The 13,924-nt window shown below is 39.2% G+C and overlaps 1 protein-coding gene across 1 annotated transcript in view; it reads left to right on the top strand.

Moving 5' to 3' along the window:
• The window catches only part of OSBPL10 (oxysterol binding protein like 10), a 146,108-nt gene that overhangs the window by 76,216 nt on the left and 55,968 nt on the right, over positions 1 to 13,924 (top strand). The window lies entirely within an intron of this gene.

Below are 13,924 nucleotides of genomic sequence, written 5' to 3'. Positions count from 1 at the left end.
AGAAGGCGATCAGATTGGTTAAGCAGGATTTCCCCTTGGTGAATCCATGCTGGCTACTCCTGATCACCTTCTTTTCCTCCATATGCCTGGAGATGACATCCAGAATGAGCTGTTCCATCACCTTTCCAGGRATGGAGGTGAGGCTGACCAGCCTATAGTTGCCTGTGTCCGCCTTCTTGCCCTTCTTGAAGATTGGAGTGACATTGGCTTTCTTCCAGTCCTCAGGCACCTCTCCAGTTCTCCAGGACCTTTCAAAGATGACAGAGAGTGGCCTGGCAACAACATCTGCCAGCTCCCTCAGTACCCACAGGTGCATCCCATCTGGGCCCATGGATTTGTCGATGTCTAGCCTGCCCAGAAGGTCTCTAATCCGTATCCTCCTCAACCAAAGGAAAGTCTTCCSTTCTCCAGRCYTTCTCCCTCACGTCCAGGCTCTGKGATTCTTGAGGGCTGCCCTTAGCAGTGAAGACTGAAGCAAAGGAGGCATTCAGCAATTCTGCCTTCTCTGTATCCTTTGTCACCAGGGCCCCTGCCCCCTTCAGTAGCGGRCCCGCATTTTCCCTAGTCCTCCTCTTGCTGYTGATGTATYTGRAGAAGCCCTTCCTGTTGTCCTTGACATCCCTTGCCAGACTCAATTCCAGCTGGACCTTAGGCTTCCTTGCAACATCTCTACATACTCYGACTGCATTCCTAYAATTCTCCCAAGTAGYCTGTCCCCTCTTCCACATTCTGTGTATTTTCTTCTTCTGTCTGAATTTGGCCAGGAGCATCTTGCTCACCTGTGCAGGTCTCCTGCCTCCTTTGCTGCGCTTCTTACTCAYAGGGATGCACCGCTCTTGAGCTTGGAGGAAGTGATGYTTGAATMYTAGCCAGCTCTCCTGGACCCCCCTTCCTTCTAGGGCCTTAACCCATGAGATTCCTCCAATTAGGTCTCCGACGAGCCCAAAGTCCGCTCTCCTGAAGTCCAGGGTTGCAATCCTGCTTGTTGCCATAGAAGAAACAACTATGTGAGTCCCCAAAATGACACTTACAGTAAATGTTTCAGTTCTGAAGGTGGAACTTTSTCCATTTTCAGTTTCCTGGTAATCTTAAAATTCAGCACAAATATGGAGCTTTTGCACTGCTTTAAAAACTTAACTTTGAGTAGTCAAATTACTTTTGCATAGTATCGRATTTCAAAGGTGCTCGGAATATTACTTTTCATTATAATGTAGGGATTTTTCCTGTTTAAAATACTGTTCTTTAAATGATTTTTTTTTGCTTATATTAAGCTGATGTTARTAGTCTAGTCCATACAAATTTAAARTTTAACATCAAAACTGCAATCAACTATACATTAATTTGGGAGAGCTAGCATACTTGATGTTGCGCTTTATACATGGTTATTCAAGGTCCGACCTCTTTTATTCAGGTGTATCTTACCATTAAAGTAGCGCTTCCAAGTCATTTTTCAGTAAGCTGTGCAATTTTTATGGTATTYTGCCTTTTATCGTAGAATTGCATTTTGTTGTTTTAAACTATGCATTTTATTATTTTCCTGGCAATTTGTGATCAAGRTATTATACTTACAGAATTCTTCACTGTAGGTGGTTAAAATTAGGTGGAACATAAAGCCAAGTGGCTGCATCACACTTCTTTCTTCATTCTGTGACAGCCAAAATATAGTATCTCCTTGGAGGTACTGGAAACCCAGCTGGACGTGGTCCTGGGCAACCTGTTCTAGCTGACCCTGCTTGAATTGAGGGTGTTAGACCAGATAATCTCCAGAAGTTCCTCTAACCTCAGCTGTTCTATGATTCTGTGAAATAAGTGACACRCTTCATTCGAAATGGTGTTTATTTTGGTTGACAAGGTTTAACTAGAGTATGACCTGTACCAGTCTAGATTGGTACAGTCTAGTTTAACTAGAATGACCTGTACCAGTCATACCAGTAACTAGAATGTGACCTAACCACTTCTGTCAGGGAACAAAGACTTGCAAAATAAGAATGTTTTGTAGTGACTCATAGTAATGACTTATTCACAGAAATTTAGAGAAATTAAATAGGATTAARTGGAACAAATCTAGGAAATAATTTTTCATCGTTTTCCTATACAAATCCTTGTAGACAAGAAGCAAATTTACACACTGTATAAACAGAGGAAGCCATTTAGTATCTTCTGTAGCAGTCTTTTCTGAAGCTATTTGAGTTTTCTATAAAAATGTCATCTCCTAAGGCTGCTTGTTCTAGCTCAGGTTAGTACTGYGAGATCAATTAAAAACCTGCCTCTTTAGGGGATAAATGGGATACTTTAGGGTCTGTGAGTGTCAGAAGATCTGACAGAAATCTGAGTTATTTTAGTATTATACAGCAATAATTATTAGGTCACATATGCATGTGACACTTTGTAGTGTTCTCTGAATCTTTACCTTGCTGTTGCAGTATATTTGATCACTAGGGGTGTACATAGCTTACACTTATTCTGTATATTTGATTTTTTTTTTTTTTTGTACTCATGCAAAAGTCAAGTCATCCTGGAATCTAGATACAGCAGCAGTGAGCACTGAGGTTGCTATGGGAATCACGGAGCAAATGTTCTACTAAAATTACACCATTTGTCCACAGGAGTTATGAGTTATGTCAAGATTGAACTTGATTCATTATTTCTCTCTCTCTCTCCACCCCCCACCCCCTGTGTGTTTGTGTGTTTCTCCTGAATCTGAACTATTAATGATGCAAATATGACTTCTTTTTATTAAGATTTTTTTTCAACCTGTAGCTTTAGCAGTAATTGAATATGTACAAAGATGATCATTTTCAATCACTCAGAACTTAATAGATGGCAATTTGTAAATAATGATATGGATGTATATGGATATCCCTATAAATAAGGATGTATATATGAATATAATGTATATGAGAGCCAAATTAGGAGACTGTTGTAGCTTTCATTTTCTTAAGCAATTGCAGACATGCTGAGATTACTATTCGTAGTTATTAAAGCACTTCATTAAATTTTAAGTTAGTTCAGTTTCCAAAGGAGCTTGAGAGAAGTGAAATTTGAAGGGAGCTGACTGTCCAACTTTTTCATGCCTTCAAAACTGTCATTTAATTTTGTGTATAAAACAGAATTAAACTATTCTAACTGGTATAAAGTGGTATAAAATACTACAGAGTATAGCATAGCATATACTTATCAGCCCTGTAGTTTTTCAAAAATGTAGATTGATATCTTTCACAATTTAAGCACAAATACTGTGGCAGTTTCAATTTGGAGTCAACAGTTTGAAAATGAAGCATTAAAGAAAACGTAATCATTTCTCTAGATGAGAAYATCACATTTAATGGCTTTTTGTTTAGTGGCCATAATATTAGTGCTGCTTTCTAGTTGGGGTGCTGATGCAGCAGTGTTATTCACAGCAAACTCCTAATGCAATAAGATGCATTAACCTTCTGCAGCTCTGCTTATAATGCGATTTACTGCTCCCAAAGTATGTATGCTATTTTGTTAACCCATACTTAAATGCTATTTTTATTAAATTAAATTGACTATTTTGGATTGTTCTCAGTGGTAATAGATGACAGTGTAATATCAGGTGGCTAGCCAGGTTTCAAATATTAAGTACATAAACTACTTACTTATGTATGCCCTCCAGAAGAAAGTAAACAGAAATGACTCCTGCATTTTAAGTGAACCAGTTTGTTATTGTGCTCATTCTTAGAGGGACTTACTACAGTCTCCAAATCCTTGTGCGACTCCTGAAGTGTTGCATGCTACAGCAAGAAATACAGAAAACACTGATTTTGTAACAAATCAAGTAGTAAACACCATAGTTCTCATCTATTATGTAAGAAATACTTGATCTCTGTCAGCTTTTGCTAAATATTACTATGATTTCCTTCTGTAATCCTTGGATATTGGGTTCTGAATGGTTCAGAACTCGGGTTCTGAGTTTCTCTGGAAACTTTGTATGTGTTACACTGATGCTTTTAAGCAGCTGTTTGTCCATCTCTTGGCTGCTTGGTTGCAATCCTGACCTGACAATAAGCTTTTAAAGTATGGCTAATAACTGAGATGACTATGAACATTCCRTCACAACCAGCAACCTAAACTGAACAATATCTGCCTGAATTTAAGTACTTTTGTATGATAGTTACTAAACGTATAGCTGTAACTCTTTTTGGTTTTGTTTGCTTGTGGTTTGTTTTTGTTGTTCTTGATTCATGTATTTGTTACTGTAGTAAACAGGCTCTAGAAACATTAACTCATGTTTTTGCACACACTGCTGAGGTTGTTCTTCAGRTAGTCTGTCAGTTAACTGTGTTCTGGGATGACGACTTGTATTTCCCCCCCCGCCCCGGAGTTCCCCTTTATATCCAGTTACAGTTTTGCTAGTAGGTGTAGACTGGCAGCCACAAAATGCATGAATTTGTGGAACAGTTGCTGTATAATTGCTATTCAGTCACATTGCAGCATGTTATAAGTTGGCTCAAAACAGTGGTTGTGTATGTTGAATCACTTGAGTGCTCTAAAAGTTAATGATGTCAATTTAAACCAGYTGACAACGTGCTTTGTGACACTGGGAGAAGCCGAAGGGATGGATCTGGAATGCTTTGTCTCCAAGTGACTTACCACAAGTCACAGAAGTACAGTTTGTTCAAGGCTTCCCGTATGGTCCAGGAACTGCAAAATTAGATAGYGTTAAAGGGGACAGCTCACTTGCTTGTCAGAAAACATGAGCTGAATTGACTAAGATGGGGAAGTAATACCTATTCTGACTGAATAAAATGGAATGTTCTTTCAGCACACATCTTAAAGTCATTTAAAGCATACTTAGTGGCAAGTAAAAGCAAATCTAGTTCTCCTCTCACTCGGTGGTCTCCCAGATTATGAAAATAATCCTGGCTGTGATAGTAATAAAATGTTATTTTACAGTTGGACCCTACAAACTAGGTGGCTAACTGGGAGGAGGGTGAAAGGAAGTAAATGTAAGGATTGTTGAGGAAGGGAAGAAGCACTRTTAATACCTGTCTGATGTTTGGAGAAGTAACATGTGGCAGATCGGGCTACCTTTGTGTCGCTGTATGTATGTTTATAAAACTTGAGTGTTCCCTAGATGTAATGAGATAATGATCTTTTTTTCCTTAAAAAAAAAAAAAAAAAAAAAAAAGAGGGGAGTGCGTGGCAACTAAGGATCCAATTATATATTCTAGTGAGCACGTATTCTGAGAGACAACTCCCCATCCACAAAGGTATGCATGTTGAAATGTATAATTAAAGTTTTAGTGCAACTGTGGCCTTTTCTTTTCTGAGGCTAATCTTACTCAAAGTTTAAACCTGAGTTTTATCAATAGTATGCTATACGGCGGTAAACTAATAGGGTTTTCCTGTGATTGCTCAATATTGATGTAACAACTAGCAACCTTTTAGGTACATTCTTGAATGCTTAAAATTCACAAATGTGCCTTAACTGCTAATAAGCAAAATATGCTTTCCAGCTGCGTGCTATAGCTGTCAACTTCACTGAAATGGTGGTTCTGAAATGTAAGGAGAACTGTTACTCARAAGTGCTCGTAGAATAGCATCTACTTATGAGCAACATTTAATCACTACAACAAATGGCTTGCAGATTTTGAGGTAGTCATTGTAATAAAATTATACAAGAGTAATTTCCCATGAGAAGCTTCTCAGAAGCTGTGTTCTCAGTGCAGTGTTCTGTGCCTTAGTGTACAACAGCGTGCTTCCTGCTTGGCTGGATGGCAGCCAGTTGCTACCCAAGATTTACTTGAACTTGCAAGGTCCTTCCTTTGCTTCTCTAATTTATGGCTCATGGTCACTGGAAAACAATCTTGGCAGTCGCTGTGCTTTTTTTCTTTGTGCTTTTACCTCAAGTTCCCTACTCTCTGCTCCCCTTGAGTCTTTTTTGTAAGTCTTAGTAAAGAGATAGAATCTTAGAATAAGATTAATATAACAAGTAAACTAGGAAATGCCCAAGGAAAGACCTCATGAGGTGCAGAGGGAGACCCTAGCACATACTAGTTGTGGTACAAGCATTATGCTAGTAGAAAATGGCATACATCACCTCCGTGTATGTGGAATACCTGCAGGGAGTTATACTATAGCACCCTAGCAAGCAAGAATCTATCCTGCGTTAGATTCTGATCCTCAGGTATCTCCTTTAAGTAGCAAAATAACCACTGCTAGATTGATAGTGATATTTTTGCAAAAAATATGTAGCTTACTAACAGAAGGAGAGGGAAGGCTGATTTGTGGAGGAGAAATAAGGATCGTTGATACAGACTATCTGAATTACACTCTTTGACTTGAGTATTTATTATGGCAACCGAATGTATGTATGAATGTATGTAAAGCAGAAAGCTGTAACTTCACCTAAAGACTTGCTGAGTGATTCAGTGAAACAGTCTTAAGATAGCTGACAATATCAGAGGAGTTATTTTCCTTGTGCATTTCAGGATTTTTATTTGTTTCTAGATCTTCCCCTTAGACTTCAGGTTCTTTCCCCAACATATTAGGAGATGCATGATAGGAGATGGTAACTAATGGCTGCTTCCTGAAGACTAGATAATATACTGAGATCCCTGGAGAGTCAGTAGCCTCTGGAAGCACTGATATTGACTCGTGGAAGATCATCATCATAAATGGAAACAGAAGAACCACAGACTAGTTGGGGTTGGAAGGGAATTCTGGAGATCATCCAGCCCAAATCTCTTGGTTAAGCAGGGACAACTAGAGCAGATTGTCCAGGACTGTGTCCAATTGGGTTTTGATTATTTCCAAAGATGGAACCTCCAAAACCTCTCTGGGCAACATGTTGCAATAATCAACTACCTTCACAGTGAAGAAGTGTTTTCTTGTATTCAGGTGGAATTTCCTGTGTTTTGGTTTGTGCCTGTTGCTTTTTGTCTCGTTACTGGGCACCACTGAGAGGAATCTGATTCCATTTTTTTTATACCCTATCAGATATTTATGAACATTGGTAAGATCTCCCCTGGGCCTTCTCTTCTCTAGGCTAAACAGTCACAGCTCTCAGCCTCTCCTCATAGTAAGAGATTTTCCTCTCTCTTACTCACCTTTGTGACCCTTTGCTTGACTTGCTCAGTAAATTCATGTGTTGTACTGGGGAGCCTAGAACTGGACACAGTACTCCTGATGTGGCCTGACCAGTGCTGCGTATTGGGGTGAAGTCACCTCCCTTGACCTACTGGCAGCACTCTGCCTAATGCAGCCCAGGATGCCCTTGGCTGCCTTTGCCAAAAAAAACTTACTGTCCAGCAGGACACCCAGGCCCTCTGCAGAGCTGCTTTCCAGCTAGTCAGTCCCCAGCTTGTGCTGATGCAGGGAGTTACTCCTCCCTAGGTGCAGGACTTTGGACTTGCCTTTGTTGAACTTCATGAGGTTCCCCTCTGCCCATCTCTTCAGCTTGTCAAGGTGCCTCTGAGTGGCAGCACAGCCCTCTGGTGTACCAGCTGCTCTTCCCAGTTTTGGATCATCTGTGAACTTGCTGAATGTGCATTTGATCCCATCATCCAGGTCATTAAGGAAGATGTTAGACAGTACTGGAGCCAGTATTAATGCTTGGGAGATACCACTAGTGACTGGCCTCTAGCTAGACTTTTTGCCACTAATCACAACCCTTTGAGCCTGGCAATTCAGACAGTTTTCAGTCTACCTCACTGACAGCTTATCTAGCCCATACTTCATCAGGCCTTCCTTTTTGCTGTGTCTTCTCTTCGTTTTCTTACACTCTGCTTTTAGAATCTGTCCTAATGAAATAGCTTCCATTCTGTAGCGTTTCCACCCAAGGAACCACTCTACAGAGTGCTCTAGGTGAAGAGGGCAAAAGACCCCAAACAAAACCCTAAAGGAAATTGTGTTTTCTGCCGAGAAAATGAAGATACGTAGCAACTAGCTTTTTAGCTGTTGCCTTAAGCAGTGGTGGTGTGGATTTCTTTTGGGAGAGAAGAGAGCAGAATGTTTTCTGGTCTTGTTTTGTTTTGTGTTATTTTGTTGTCCCTCCCTCCCCCTCTCAAAGAAACAGAAATGTGAAAGCAGAGGTAGAGACTGAAAAGAAAAATAGGCCCTGGTGATTAGCTGCCATCCTGGTTGTCAGAGGTAGAGTTCTGTTTGTGCTGTCACTTTTTGTGGCTCTGTCTGCAAATTATATGCCAAGTGAAAATTAACTTGCTCCTTTGAAGCTCCATGGATAGAGAGTGTGTGTCTAAGCCTTAATAACTATTATATAACAGAGTCATTCCAATTTTACTGTTGATTGTTTGCTGCTTTAAAATGATTGAGGTCAAGCAGGCTGCTACCCTGAGGTGATAATAATGGAGAATTACGTGCTTTTTCTCTGTAATGGAAGGAAAGTAATAATCAAGACAGGACAATTGATGTGGATGTCATTGTCTGGTTCCATTTTTTTCCAAGATGTTTTCAGAATATCTCACTAAATAGTCTAGGATCCTTAAATGATTTTTTTTTCTCATTAGCATAGTAATGTTCACGGAGGCTACTGTGGCTTTGTGGTTGGATGGCAGTTTTGAGAATAGAATTCTGTTCTGTCAGTGGCTCTTTTTTGTCAAAAGCTCCTGGTTTCGTTGTAGGCAAAACATACAGACATGTTACTTGTGGAACTTAAGAAAACATGTTTGTAGTCATCTCTTCTTGTACATGTTTCAGCAGTAGAAATTGCTGAAGCTGAAGAGCAAAATGCTGTTTATAAGAGGCATTTTGTATGATGCAGTGCCTTTGGCAAGAACCTCTGCATATAGCTATTTCAATTTARTTACATATTAAGATCTAATTTTGCCTTCCTAGTTTGCATGCTGTTGATGGAATCTCATTATAAGATCTATGGATGTGACTTGACTGAAGATTAGGGAAAAGCCTGTAAGACTTTATCAGAATTTTTGTGTTTCTGTTGAGTACTAAGACCCACCTCCAAATGACCTCAAATAAATTTAGGAATGCTTTACACAAGTTAAGCCTATTCAGAATTTGCCTTGCTTTGTTAGTTATTAATGCTTAGCTCATAACAAAAGTGCCATGCATTGGAACAAACGTAACATTTACTGCAGCTGTAGAGGTTATCTTTATTTGGCAGACTTCTCCTTAGGAGCAGTGTACCTATTGAGCTGTTGATGGACAGCTCTGAGTTCTGCAGCAGCTGAAGTTGAAAGCAAGCTAAAGCAAGCAGGCAATGTTATTTAAAATAGTCTTTCTACATATTTGTATGTTTATGCTTTTTCCTTTCTCACAACAAATAGTTATAAGTAGGAGAGTTTCATGGAAATTGTGAATTTCAGTTGAATTGACAGCCAGTGTGTCAGACTAATGACTGGTGTGATTGCCTTGATGACAGTGGAGTTGCTTGTTGCTTTCTCATATATACTTAGTTTGTGTATCTAGGTATTATACTTTGATACACAGTTGATTGTCTGTTTTAACTTCATTTTTGCAATATGAAAGTTTTTCTTGGTGCTGATCAAATCTATGCCAGGAGCAAATTGCAAGAGAAGCTCTTGCTCAAGGTCAGAAATAATGGCTTACAAGGCTTTTTTTTTYCCCCCTCTCTCTCTTGTTTTTCTTTTTCCTGTGTGGGCTGGTTTCTCTTGCTTCAYGCTTCTGCTTTTGTTTTCAAGAAAAGCCATATTTTATATTAAAAAGAAGAAAAAAAACCTTTGTGGTATAAGTTTGTTTAGAAAATGTCATGAAGGTCTAGACTCATGGCATTTATGACTATTCTAGTGTTGTTCCAAAGCTGGCCTATTCTCATATCCCTTTCCAGCCTCTTTCAATATTTTGGCATTATATTTTAAAATRCCATATTATATTTATATTTTGGCTTTTATTCTGGTATTTTAAAAGCAAAAAACTATACTTCCATAAAATATCTTTTGCTGTAGCTTCTGGTTAGTGTGTGTGTGTATGTGTGAGAGAGAGAGAAATTGTGTTTTTATATAACACTTAGATTAAAAAAAAGAAGGTAAGCAAGTTGACTATTTGTCTGCTTTTAAAGGGAGTAAGCCTATCACAAGAGCAATTTGACTTACGGTTGGCAAGAAAGTGAACCTGTTGCTTTTCTGTTATTATTTAAACGTCCAAAGCTTTTCCAGCAAAACCCTGTATTTTTTTACAGATGCTCCATTTTCATACGAACACTGAGCTGTTCAGTTCTTCCAGTTTTTTACATGATTGTTTCAAACTTGCATGCAGTTAGCAATGAAAAGGATTTAAAAACAATATTTAATACATGGAATCTTTCAGAGGAAATGCCTAGAGATAAGTAACCAGACCATGTGCTGCTAGTGGTGTTCCTGACAGCCTGTGCAGAGACAAGTAGTACAGTAGAGAAGGAGGGTTACTAACTGATGCAGCTGAATGTTTATTTGATGAATGCTTTCTAGTGTATTGCAGAAAACTTGACAATACAGGATGTCTGTGGGTTTCTAGCACTGAAAGAATGTTTTCATTTCGCTCCGGAGTGTATTGGCTTTTTTTTTCACAGAGACTTGTAGGAGTGTCTTTAATACGTACTATAAAAGGATTCCATATGTGTGAAGTTCAGTTCTGAAAAGGAGAATCCCACACATTATATTCTGAATTTCTTATCTTCCACGTTGTGTCTGGGAAGATCTGAAGAATCTTCCTGTAGTTTTCTGTTCCAAAGGAAGTATAGGAAGATCAAGTACTTAAATATTTTATGTAGAATGGCACTACTTACTTTCTTGCCATGCTGCATCTGGCCTCTATGAGAAGTGGAGAGAGTCTGTTTGCCCTTTTTCAGGTAATACAGCTGATGCTGTTTGCTGCAACAGGGAGCTTGAAGTCACTGTGTTTTAGGATGCCCCAGCAACTGCTGTAGGTTGGGCAGTTTTGTAGATGGCTCAGAGCTAGTATTTGCTTTTGGTTGTTGTGATGTGCTGTATAGTTGAGCAAAATCCTGTAAGATCATTAATTCTACAAAGAAAAATGTTCTGATCATTGTAACGCCAGTCGGGGCTGGACAAGCAAGACTTAAGTGTATTAGTCTTGGAGTCTGGATAACAAAAGCACTTCCACTTTAAATAAAATCATGTCAAAAGCAGTCATACACTCGCCCATTTAGAGGTGGCTAATCAGATTTCTTCTTTCCATGTTTCAATTTATCTTTGTTTTTGGGATGGAAGGAAAAATCTTTAACAAAGAGTTTATTATTATATTTTGACTAGGAATGTGAGTCTCTAGTCTCAGAAACAAATTGAAGCTTTAAATCAAAATTGACATTCAGGATTTGTAAGATGGCATCTCTGCATTGGAAAGATTGATATATCATCTAGCACATTAACAAAATACTAAATTACTCTAATTTTTCTTTTACTGCAGAAACAGGACCTCAATTTTTCTTAATTATTTCTTAAATGAATTTGTAGCAGCTGATCTTAGCTTACCTACTGTGTAGCAGAATATTCTTTCTTCTTGTTTTGTCTGAAGTGGCCTCAGATTGGAAAGAAATGTGTATCGTAGCTTTTTTTTCTTTTCATATACTATGTGGGTGTCTCTGAGAACAGAGTCATTTCTGCTTATCTGTTTCTTTGGGGTCTTGTCACATAATCACATGGTCCCATATATCATTGTTGGCAGTGTATTCCCAGCGAAAAGAACCGGGAGGTGCAAGTGGAGTCGCAGAGGAGTCACTACCAGTTGCTTTGACTGGGCTAAGTCAGGAACGCAATTGCACAGAATTTTAAGATCAGTGAGAGAGAGGAGGAGGCAGGCAAGCAGCTGGGAGATGGCTCTTTGGGAGCAAGCAGCAGAGAAGGGGTGACCTTCTGATGCAAATGTTAGAGACTGTTTCCTTGCATTTGGTCTTCTGCTGAGGGTGTCGTCAAGTGGCAGGTTTCTGTGTGGTTAGTGTTATCTATTGAAAAAAAAAGAGAGAATTTCTGACTGGCTAAAAGGTCTGAATTTTTAGGGGGCTTCAGGTATGCATGCTGATAGGGAACATGTAGTGTGGTTTGTTTGCTCTCTTGTTACTATGGGCTGAAGATGGAGGAAGAAGCAAGATGTGCACATAAAGTGCTCTCTTCTGATTGTGAGGCTCCCTCTTACTGAATGTTTTGCAGTAGGTTGGATGTGGCCCCACTAATGTTGCATATACGCACACAAGTAATTAATTTAATACATGTAATCCTGATAATCCTTTCCTTTTTTCTTTTGTATCTAGCATACAGTTATATTTCTGAATTCTGGCTGGTATGAATTGGAATGCATGGTTTCTATCACATACATATTATGGGAACTTGTGTACCGGTGMGCAGGGAGTGCCAGAGCTGAAACAGGAATAAGAAGAGAAATGGGTTGAGACTGGATGAGGAAGCAGGGATGAGTAGGCTTTGCAGTTGTCAAAGCAGAGAACTACTACTTTGARCAGTCTTTGTTTTCAAGTGGGGAGGAAGGGAAGCTGGAAGCCACAAAAACCACCCAGTGTACCTGCACTTAGAACAATGTCATTCAAACTCAGACAAGTCACTTAGGAAAAGGAATGTTGCTGTTGAACTTTTCTCCAAATTAAAGCTTTTCATTCTGGTTTTGAACCAATCAACTTAAGTGTTGATAAATCGTGTAACATAAATAATACGTGGTTCTTGGTTCTCCTTTGTAATTAGTTCCTGAAAGACATGCTGACTGCTTCCCCCCGCCCCGGCAAAAATCAGACTCACAAATAAAAGGATTTTGTTGTAGCTTGCTATAGCTGTCTGGCCTATTAAGGAATACTGTTTCTAATCAATTTTTTCTAGCATGGTTAGATGCTTTTGTGTTAACTTCTCKGTAGTTTATTCTTTTAGAAAAAACACGCTATAACTCTTTTTAGATATTTTATCAATGACTTGCAAACAAAAGCATCAAGCATGTTTTAAAAAAATAAAATACCTGTTAGTTTAAGAGTATGCCTGCTTCCCTTTCCCTTAAGCCACAGGGAGCTACTTTGCAGCTCTTTGGCATGGAGGAGTTTTTGTTCTGTTTATGCAGCATCTTAAATAGCACGGTTTTGATCAGCATGTGAGCAGTAAATGTTTATCGAGAAGTTGCCTTTCTTGGTGTCTGCTGCTGTCTCAGGTCCCTAGAAGAGCTACCAGCTTTCCAAGTATAATGGGAAGCTAGGTGACATAGAAAGGATGAATCAAAAGGGTCTCTTAAAACATTTTAATCAGCTAGAGAATATTGAGACCCTGAGCAATAACTATGTCTTGGATGGAGGGAGAGAGAACAATTGACTTTAATTTGACCTCTAATCTAGGAAGAATATAGTTGGCCAGTGTCTGTGGAGCTTCCTTGAGCATCTTGCTGGGCTCTGCTTTTGGGGGAGTGTACGTGCATGCGGTGTTTTTGTATTTGTTTCAGCTCTGAAGCTACCTTCTGCCTGTGCTCCAGAGCTCAGTTACCTGGTGTGCGGCTTCTCTAACCTCGAGCAGTGCCTGAGGTCCCAGCAGTTCCTGGAGTGGTGTCGCACRGTGTCTTTGGTTTCTGACTGAACTTGTCTGACAAACGGAATCAAAATTGGCYGTGCAGAGCTTGCTGTAAAAATTCTCGTAGGAGTAAATTCTCAGCAATGATTTGAGAGCAGAGTTCCTCCCAATCTTCCTAGCCTTTGCAGTTGCTTAATTTATATATGACTACCAAAACTAGAAGAGTTTAACTTTTGCTCAAGGTAGTGTATCTGTTTTTAAATGTTGACACTTAAAATATCATTATATTAACTTGCAGCARGAAGTTTAACTACATTTGCTTACTTCTCTTCCTACAACAGCTTTTCAGTTAATTTTACTCTAACTTATTTGTAAGGTTATTTGCATCTTTGAGTTCAATTTCCTTTTTTCTGTTCAGTGCACTCAATGTATACTCCCAGGGTGGGGAGACTGCAGGAAGCACACACTGTGCT

This window comes from Rhea americana, unplaced genomic scaffold (assembly GCF_003343005.1).
Source record: "Rhea americana isolate MKP2758 unplaced genomic scaffold, rheAme1 scaffold_35, whole genome shotgun sequence".
Lineage (NCBI taxonomy): Eukaryota > Metazoa > Chordata > Aves > Rheiformes > Rheidae > Rhea > Rhea americana.
This window is presented reverse-complemented; position numbering and strand designations above follow the sequence as displayed.